The sequence below is a fragment of the Mustela lutreola genome, chromosome 16 (genome assembly GCF_030435805.1).
Source record: "Mustela lutreola isolate mMusLut2 chromosome 16, mMusLut2.pri, whole genome shotgun sequence".
NCBI lineage: Eukaryota > Metazoa > Chordata > Mammalia > Carnivora > Mustelidae > Mustela > Mustela lutreola.
In genome coordinates this window covers 51,568,331-51,578,635 of record NC_081305.1, presented here as the reverse complement: position 1 = coordinate 51,578,635, position 10,305 = coordinate 51,568,331, and the positions used below count along the sequence as shown (strand labels likewise).

Sequence of the window (10,305 nt, the reverse complement as noted above, 5' to 3'; positions counted from 1 at the left end):
GTCACCCAGGGGCCCCTGGAACTACAGCCATGAGGGTGCTGAAGAAAGGGAGGAAGGTCCTGTACAGCACTGAAGCAGCTTCTCTGAAGGATAACCCAACCACACTGGATCTGACCTTGACTGGGGTCATCTACCTGGGAAACAAGGGAGCAACCACACCACATGCCCAGCTGATCCAGCCTATTCCACTGTCCAGAAGGCTTCTTCATCTCAAACATCTATTCTACCACATGACGTCTTAAAGCTGCCCACATGACTGCATCATCAAACACCTTCCTCCATTCCTTGTCATAGATCTAGGCAGGGAAGTACAGTAATCACTGACATCCAACAGCATTAGTCCTCAGGAAGACACAGGAGGTCTATCGAATCATCAGGTTGAAGCAGGACCTCCCCACTCATGAGAAACCCACATTTGCCATTTTGTTTCCCCCATTACAGGTATTCATCAGATGACACCAGCAAGACCTCCTTGTGCCTTTGCAGTGACTAAAGGGAGCTACCTCTGGGTCCCTTTCTACAGCGGAAAATTTTCCTCATATTTCCTATTAACAGGTCTTGTCTTTCTCTCTAGGGATGGTGCCTTCCTCCTTTTACTTAGATTCACATCCCACATCATTGTGCTAAATGTCTTAATACCAATCGGCTTTCCATCTGTCTAATTTCAATTAAGCATTTTCTGAGGACACTGTCTCTGTAGCACAGGCAAAAAAAGAATGGTTGTGATGCCTACAAAGCTGGAAAGAAAAATGAGGGCGAATATAACTGGAGATCTGGAGATAACTAGGTCATAAAACAAACAGAAGTTATGTTTCTACATCTAGGGAGTCACTTGGGCAACTTGGGACAGTTCTCCTCCTGTACATGCTAATTCTTCATCTTAAATATTTTCTTTCTCTTACCTGGGCTGCAACATCACTCCTATTAGGGTAGATTTCTCTTTCTTATGGGGTATCTATGACACACAGAGCATGGTCATATGTGCATGTGTGCCTCAAAGACACATCAAAACAACACTAAGTATAGGATGGGGGGCACACACTTTCATTTGGGGCCATGGTCCAGTGCTAGAGAGTCCCACGTCTAAGTCCAGAATATACCATTCTGACCAAAACAGATTTAGGGAAGGCCTACGGGAGGGGGAGTCTTCTCTAAGGGACAGGGAAGGGAAAGCACCGGAAGAAAGGACAGATGGTGGCTCACAAGGACAGTATCAGATGTTTCTACTAACTTGAGATCCTGCAGCGTGCTGACGGAGAAATGCACTAGTGAGAAGGGCTCCTGTCAGGGAAAGGACCCAACTAAACTATTAGCTACACAAAATTGATGCCAAGTACCAGCATCTTGGAGTACGTGAGCTACAACGCTGACAGTATCTCTATGTTACATACCTCGGTAATACACCCACTGTAATATCATCATATTCACAAAGAGGAGACTAGGGGGAAAAGAATCACGTATCCCTTAAAATGTTCAGACTACTAGGAAAATAGATTACTAGGTTTATTGTTTTATTCCAGTACCAAACAGGTGGTTGACTTGATCAGCTCCTTACAACCTTCAATGGGATAGATGAACACTAGATGTAGAATAACACATCATTCATGACAAACCCATATCCATATGTTAAAACACACTAGGTTTGGGGTGCCTGGGTGGCTCAGGGGGTTAAAGCCTCTGCCTTTGGTTTGTGTTCTGATTTCAGGGTCCTGGGATCGAGACCTAGATCGAGTTCCCTCCTCAGCAGGGAGCCTCTTTCACCCCCCCCACCTACCTGCCTCTCTGTTTACTTTTGATCTCCGTCAAATAAATAAACAAAATCTTAAAAAAAAAACACTAGGTTTTATTAATGAAATATATTAAGTTCACACATACACTGAATTATGCATCTCAAATCCACTCTATTGTCACCGTTCAAAATACAGAATACACATATGCAAAAGCATTCAGGTGTTGTCTGAAGGATGTGGGAGTACCTATTTCTAAAAATTTCAAGATTGAGGTACATTGCTCATAAATGTGTATGTCCAGTGGTATGGCACTGTAGGGAAGAGTTATCTACCCTCCTGCAGTCATCTGTCAGGATTTCCTCATTTAACCACATCAAGTCATACTCTCTACCAATTGCACTTAGGAAGATATATTCAGAGTTCACCGCACAGCTACCTCATTTTTTAAAGAACAATAAGGAAAACCTCCTATTTCTAATATTCAGAAAGTTCCTTAGTTTCAATACATGCAGAAGTCTGTACTGTGAATAGCTATCCCATAGAATCTTACATCAGTGTTAAAAACATAAGCATCATCTCCACTGAGATGTATTTCATATATTGTATATCATACGGTCCTCTTCCATGGAAAATTAGGTACGCATGCATCCCACTTAAAGGAGCAGGACATGTAATATCTTTGGCGTAGCAACAATCAGCCCGATTTCTTACACACCCACGAGGAACAGAGAAATTTTTCAGAGTGATTTCAGAGGAAACACATTAATATTGTTAGTAACAGGGCGCCTGGGTGGCTCAGTGGGTTAAGCCACTGCCTTCCGCTAAGGTCATGATCTCACAGTCCTGGGATCGAGTCCCGCATCGGGTTCTCTGCTCGGCAGGGAGCCTGCTTCCATCTCTCTATCTCTCTCTGCCTGCCTCTCCATCTACTTGTGATCTCTCTCTATCAAATAAATAAATAAAATCTTTAAAAATATATTGTTAGTCACAAATCTCAAATAGGGTTAATGTAAAAATTTAAAAATACTGTAATTCTTATATATATGAAAAAGTCCATCCCCTAAATCTGTTCAACAGTCTACCATACACATTTTCTAAGTGTTCAAGTCTGATTTCTCCCTATAATCACTATTTTCATGCAGGGTAATGTCTGAGGAGAGTGAATAATGTATTCCATTGGCTTGATTTCTGTAACATTCATTGGCATCTGATGTTCAATTCAATAGTTTTCTAAACATTGCTAATTTTCAATTGACTTTCCTTAATGCACTCTCTGGTGTGTGCTCCAACATACACTAAAATGAAGGCCTCTCTGCATTCACGATGCTCCAAGGGTATGAGTCTAGTATGCATTATGACATATTGAGTAAGAGCTGAATTCCAGTTACAGGCTTGACCATGTTATTTACATTTCACACTTTCACTCCTGTATGAAAACAACGATGTGAAGAAAGTTGGGAGTCCCACTGAGAGATCAGACACATTCTTAGTATTTGTACACTAACTCTCCTATTTAAAATCTCTCATATGGAGTGAGGAGGGAGCAGTTCTTAGGCACTCTCTCACATTCATTACATCCATAATTTTCTCTGCAGGGTGAATTCTGTGATGGGCAGCAAGAGTTGTGTGCCTGCTAGAGGTTTGGCCACATTATTCATCCGGTGTCTTTGCAGTATGAATTCTCTGTTTAGAAGGCGTGCATGCTGGACAAAGGACTTGCTACACAGTTTGTATTTGTGAGGTTCTTATTTAATATGAATTATCTTGTAGGCATGAATCAGTGATCAGTCTTTAACAATTTTGTTCACATTCTTTTTCTTTTGTTCTTTAAGATTTTATTTATTTATTTGACAGAGAGATGGAGAGAGAACACAAGTAGAGAGTGGAGAGAGAACACAAGTAGAGAGGAGGGTCAGACACGGGGAGAGGGAGAAACATGCTGGCCGCTGAGCAGGTAGCCCGATGCAGAGCTCAATCCTGGGACCCTGGGATCATCACCAGAGCCGAAGGGAGCTGCAGAACTGCCTAAGCCACCCAGGTACCCCTGTTCTTACATTCTATACACTGGCAAACCTTCTATCTAGTATGAATATTATGATGTTTAGTGAGGACTGAGTGCATGTAAAGGCCTAACAATATTCTTTTTTTTTTAATTTTAAGGATTTTTTAAAAATTTATTTATTTGAGAGAGAATGAGTGAGAGAGAGCATGAGAGAGAAGGTCAGAGGGAGAAGCAGACTCCCCAAGGAGCTGGGAGCCGGATGTGGGACTCGATCCAGAAAGTCCAGGATCAAGACCTGAGCCGAAGGCAGTCGCTCAACCCACTGACCCACCCAAGAGCCCAGCCTAACAACATTCTTGACCTTGGTAAGCTTTCTCTCCAGGATGAATAACCTGATGCTCAGTAACATTTGACCTCCAGTTAAAGGCCTTGCCACATTCTTGACATTTGTCAGGTTACTCTCTAGTATGAATCCTGTGATGTCGAATAAGTGTTGAGCTGTATGTATAAACGCCTTGCCACACACTTGATATTGGTAAGTTTTCTCTCCAATATGAATTCTGTAATGTTGAGTAAGGCGTGAGTTGTGGTTAAAGGCCTTGCCACAGTCTTGATATTGGTACGATGTCCTTCCATAACGAATTCTCTGATGCTGACTAAGCCTTGATCACCAGTTAGAGGCCTTCCCACCATTTTGGAATTTATAGGGTTAGGCTCTAGTATGAGTTCTGCTATGTTGACTGAGGTGTGAGTTAACCTTAAATGCCTTGCCACATTCATGACACTGGTAAGATTTCTCTCCAGTATGAATTCTGTGATGTTAAATAAGGTCTCAGTTTCAGTTAAAGCTCTTCCCTCCTTTTTGACATTTGTAAGGTTTCTCTCCAGTACGAATTCTGTGATGTCTAGTAAGTTGTAAACAGACGGCATAGGCCTTACCACATTCATGACATTTGTAAGGTTTCTCTCCAGTATGAATTCTGTGATGTCGAATAAGGTCTGAGTTCTAGTTAATGCTCTTCCCACATTTTTGACATTGGTGAGGTTTTTCTGGACTATGAGTTTTCAGATGCTGAGAAAGATTTGCCCTCCTGGTAAAGGCCTTGCCACATTCCTGACATTGGTAAGGTTTCTGTCCAGTATGAATTCTGTGATGTTGTATAAGTTTTGAGTTGTGGATAAAGGCCTTGCCACATTCTTGACATTGGTAAGGTTTCTCTCCAGTATGAATTTTGTGATGTCTAGTAAGCTGTGAACGAACAGCATACGCCTTACTACATTGATGACATTTATAAGATTTCTGTCCAGTATGAGTTTTGTGATGTTGAATAAGGGATGACATCCGGTTAAAGCTCTTGCCACATTTTTGACATGGGTATGGTTTCTCTCCAGTATGAAATCTGTGATGTTGAGTAAGGGATGACCTGTCACAAAAGGCCTTGCCACATTCTTCACATTGGTAAGGTTTCTCTCCAGGATGAGTTCTCTGATGTTGAAAAAGGGATGACCTCCAATTAAAGCTCTTGCCACATTTTGACATTGGTAAGGTTTCTCTCCAGTATGAGTTCTGTGATGTTCAATAAGAGTTATGCTGTCCTTAAAGGACTTGCCACATTATTCACATTGGTAAGATTTTTCTCCACAATGAACTCTCTTATGCTTAATAACACCTGACCTCCAGTTAAAGGCATTGCCACATTCTTGACATTGCTAAGGTTTCTCTGCACTATGAGTTTTCTGATGCTGAGAAAGAATTGCCCTCCTGGTAAAGGCCTTGCCACATTCTTGACATTGGTACGATTTCCCTCCAGTATGAATTTTGTAATGTTGAGTAAGTTGTGAATGGATGGCATAGGCCTTACCACATTCATGACATTTATAAGATTTCTGTCCAGTATGAGTTTTGTGATGTTGAATAAGGGATGACTTACGTTTAAAGCTCTTGCCACATTTTTGACATTGGTATGGTTTCTCTCCAGTATGAATTCTGTGATGTTGAAAAAGGGATGACCTCCAGTTAAAGCTCTTGCCACATTCTTGACATTTGTAAGGTTTCTCTGCACTATGAATTTTCTGATGCTGAGAAAGAATTTCCCTCCTGGTAAACGCCTTGTCACATTCCTGACATTGGTAAGGTTTCTGTCCAGTATGAATTTTCTGATGCTGAGAAAGGTGTGACCTCCTGGAAAAGGCCTTGCCACATTCCTGACATTGGTAAGGTTTCTGTCCAGTATGTATTCTGTGATGTCGTATAAGTTTTGAGTTGTGGATAAAGGCTTTGCCACATTCTTGACATTGGTAAGGTTTCTCACCAGTATGAATTTTGTGATGTCGAGTAAGTTCTGAACGGAAGGCATAGGCCTTACCACATTCATGACATTTATAAGATTTCTCTCCAGTATGAGTTTTTTGATGTGGAATAAGGGATGACCTGTGGTTAAAGCTCTTGCCACATTTTTGACATTGGTATGGTTTCTCTCCAGTATGAATGCTTTGATGTTCAATAAGGAGTGAATTCCGGTTAAAGCTCTTGCCACATTTTTGACATTGGTAAGGTTTCTCTCCAGTATGAATTCTGTGATGTTGAGTAAGGGATGACTTCCGGTTAAAGCTCTTGCCACATTTTTGACATTGGTAAGGTTTCTCTCCAGTATGAAATCTGTGATGTTGAGTAAGGGATGACTTGTAACAAAAGGCCTTGCCACATTCTTGACATTGGTAAGGTTTCTCTCCAGTATGAGTTCTCTGATGTTGAAAAAAGGATGACCTCCAATTAAAGCTCTTGCCACATTTTTGACATTTGTAAGGTTTCTCTCCAGTATGAGTTCTCTGATGTTGAAAAAAGGATGACCTCCAATTAAAGCTCTTGCCACATTTTTGACATTGGTAAGGTTTCTCTCCAGTATGAGTTCTGTGATGTTCAATAAGAGTTATGCTGTCCTTAAAGGACTTGCCACATTCTTCACATTGGTAAGATTTTTCTCCACAATGAGCTGTCTTATGCTTAGCAAGACATGACCTCCAGTTAAAGGCCTTGCCACATTCTTGACATTGGTAAGGTTTCTCTGCACTATGAGTTTTCTGATGCTGAGAAAGAATTGTCCTCCTGGTAAAAGCCTTGCCACATTCTTGACATTGGTAAGGTCTCTCTGCACTATGAGTTTTCTGATGCTGAGAAAGAATTGCCCTCCTGGTAAAGGCCTTGCCACATTCTTGACATTGGTAAGGTTTCTCTCCAGTATGAATTTTGTGATGTCTAGTAAGTTGTGAATGGACGGCATAGGCCTTACCACATTTATGACATTTATAAGATTTCTGTCCAGTATGAGTTTTGTGATGATGAACAAGGGATGACCTCTGGTTAAAGCTCTTGCCACATTTTTGACATCGGTATGGTTTCTCTGCACTATGAGTTTTCTGATGCTGAGAAAGAATTGCCCTCCTGGTAAAGGCCTTGCCACATTCTTGACATTGGTAAGGTTTCTCTGCACTATGAGTTTTCTGATGCTGAGAAAGAATTGCCCTCCTGGTAAAGGCCTTGCCACATTCTTGACATTGGTAAGGTTTCTCTGCACTATGAGTTTTCTGATGCTGAGAAAGAATTGCCCTCCTGGTAAAGGCCTTGCCACATTCTTGACATTGGTAAGGTTTCTCTGCACTATGAGTTTTCTGATGCTGAGAAAGAATTGCCCTCCTGGTAAAGGCTTTGCCACATTCTTGACATTGGTAAGGCTTCTCTCCAGTATGAATTTTGTGATGTTGTATAAGTTTTGAGTTGTGGATAAAGCTCTTGCCACATTTTTGACATTTGTAAGGTTTCTCTCCAGTATGAGTTCTCTGATGTTGAAAAAAGGATGACCTCCAATTAAAGCTCTTGCCACATTTTTGACATTGGTAAGGTTTCTCTCCAGTATGAGTTCTGTGATGTTCAATAAGAGTTATGCTGTCCTTAAAGGACTTGCCACATTCTTCACATTGGTAAGATTTTTCTCCACAATGAGCTGTCTTATGCTTAGCAAGACATGACCTCCAGTTAAAGCTCTTGCCACATTCTTGACATTGGTAAGTTTTCTCTGCGTTATGAAGGTTGTGATGTTGAGAAAGATGTGACCTCCACTTGAAGGTCTTGCCACAGTCTAGACGTTTGTAAGGTTTTGCTCCAGTATGAATTCTGTGATGTCGAGTAAGGCTTGAGCTGTGGTTAAACCTTTTGCCACATTGTTGACACTGGTAAGGTTTATCTCCACTATGAATTCTCTGATGTTGAATAAGTTTTGATAATGATGTAAAGGCATTGGCACATTCATTACAGTTGTAATTTTTCCCTACAATATGAATTTCGTGCGATCTATTAAGACTTGAATGATTATTAAAAGCCTTGCCACATTCATGACATTTGCAGGGTTTCTCTCCAGAATAGATCTGCGAATGTCCATGTGTTGATAAACAGTCCTTAAAACTTTGACCAGCTTCTTTGCATTTGTATACTTTTTCTCCAGTATGCATTCGCTGATGTTGAGATACTGTTGAGTGGCAGTCAAAGGATTTACCACATTCCTTAAAAATGTAAGTTTTCTCTCCCTGAGGTATTATCTCATTGATGTTTAGGCTTGAGGACTGACTAAACATGGTCCCTGGTTTATTAGATGTGAATGGACTTTTTCCCTCATCAATTCTCTGATGATCAGCAACACTGGAGGACTGGTTATGAGCTTTCCCACGTTCATTATCTTTATGAAGACTGTCTTCCAAATGGTGACCATTATGTATATTGAAGTTAGAGCTTGGATGAAAGCCTTTCCCACATTTATCACATTCATGCTTCTCGGCAAACGTATCAATGACACATCTGTGAACACAGGAGCCCTCTTTCAATATTTTCTCAGATTCAGTGCATTGAGTAATTCTGTCTCCAGTGAAAAGCCTTTGGTCATACTGTAGGGTCGACTCCTCAGTGAAGTTCCTCTCATATGAATCCCACTGAGGACTTTGTTCATTTCCAAATCTCTGATTTAAAGTCAGACCAATCCTATTTTCCAAGTGGCTCAAATCATTACTCTCAGCATGGACTAGGTTACTTTCCAGATGTTCCAAGTGGTCTTTCCACAAATCGCTATAGTTGCCTATCTGATTGGAGCTTGTGCTGACAGAAGCACACTGCTCTGCAGAAACAGTTGACTTAAAAAGGGAGGTTTTCTGCAGCGGTTTATATTCCTCACCATTTAGGGCAGTGACATTCTCATTAAGGGACATTTCCTTGGTTTGGGTATATCGTCCAGGATTTCTTTGAGGCACTTCCCTCTCCCCATCATTGTCCCAGTCTGTGCATAAGTATAAAATCTCAACAGCAGTATCTTTGTATCTGTGCGTTGACCCATTCTGGAAAGAACATTCTATGCTACACTCCAGCAGGAAACTCTGGGTCTCATGTGAAGATACAGCTGAAAGATACCAAATAAAAGTAAAATCATTGCACTTACTACATTCCTAAGAATATACTGAAGACTTCTAATAGAGAAGTATCAAGTCATTCAGACAAAGTCAGAAAGATGGCTGACAAGGAGTCATCAGGACCTCATTTCCCCATGAAAACGTAACATGGTACACAACATATTGACGATATATCCTAATAGATAATTCTGTGATATGGTCTCAGTGTAAGAGAAATCCATTTCCTGTATCTCTAACAATCACAAAAAGGATATGAGCTCAAACTTAGCAGAAGAATGTACGATATGGAAACAGAAAACTGAACTGAATCAATCAAGAGTACAGTAAAAAAGGAACATATCAAGAACAGGAAGAGTTGTTTGGCAGAAAAGATCAACAACACTGACAGCCCATGAAGTAAATAAAGAATAACAACAATGAAAAGACTGACTATAATGACAAGTGAAGAAGTGAAAGCTGACAAAGTATCACTGACTGTAGAAATAAAACTATAAGAGGCAACAATACTTGAGAGGGGAATAACAAGATTTTGGGTGGGAGCTACAGAGAGAGGGAATCACATGCAGGCATCACACTGAATACACAGTGTGACTTGAGCCTGTATCCCAGGACCCTGAGATCATGATTTGAGCAGAAATCAAGAGTCAGTACTTCCCCATGTGAGGCTCCAAGCACCCTATTATTTCTTAGCTCTTATCTCTGTGGTAAAGTTCTCACTAATGTTTTTTCACTCCTTGAGTATCCTTATCATTGCAATCTTAAATTCTGAATCAAGCTCCTCACTACTCTTTCCATATTATCTCTGACCTTGGTCTTATCTGTTGGTTTTCCTTGGTATAAATTCTTTCATCTTGGCATTTCTCTAAGTCTCCACTTGCCTCTGTCCATTAGAAAAATCAGTGATGTGTCCTGTTGTATCTTCAGACCAGTGGTCTGCAGAGTCTCTCCTTGCCTGCTATGGGCAGTATTTGGTTCCTGGCCTGAATGTGGCCAGTTTGAACTAGGTGAGCTCTGCTCCAATTGTGAAAGGAGACCTGACATTAACTCCACCAGGACTGCAGCCCTGCAGAATCCCTGCTCAGAGACGTGATGTGGACCGGGGATGACCTTGCTTAGCCTGAG

At 41.0% G+C, this 10,305-nt stretch overlaps 1 pseudogene; it reads right to left on the bottom strand.

Annotated features, from left to right (window-relative positions):
- Positions 1-218: 218 nt before the first annotated feature.
- On the bottom strand, positions 219-8,985 carry LOC131817680 (zinc finger protein 850-like; annotated as a pseudogene).
- Positions 8,986-10,305: the final 1,320 nt, after the last annotated feature.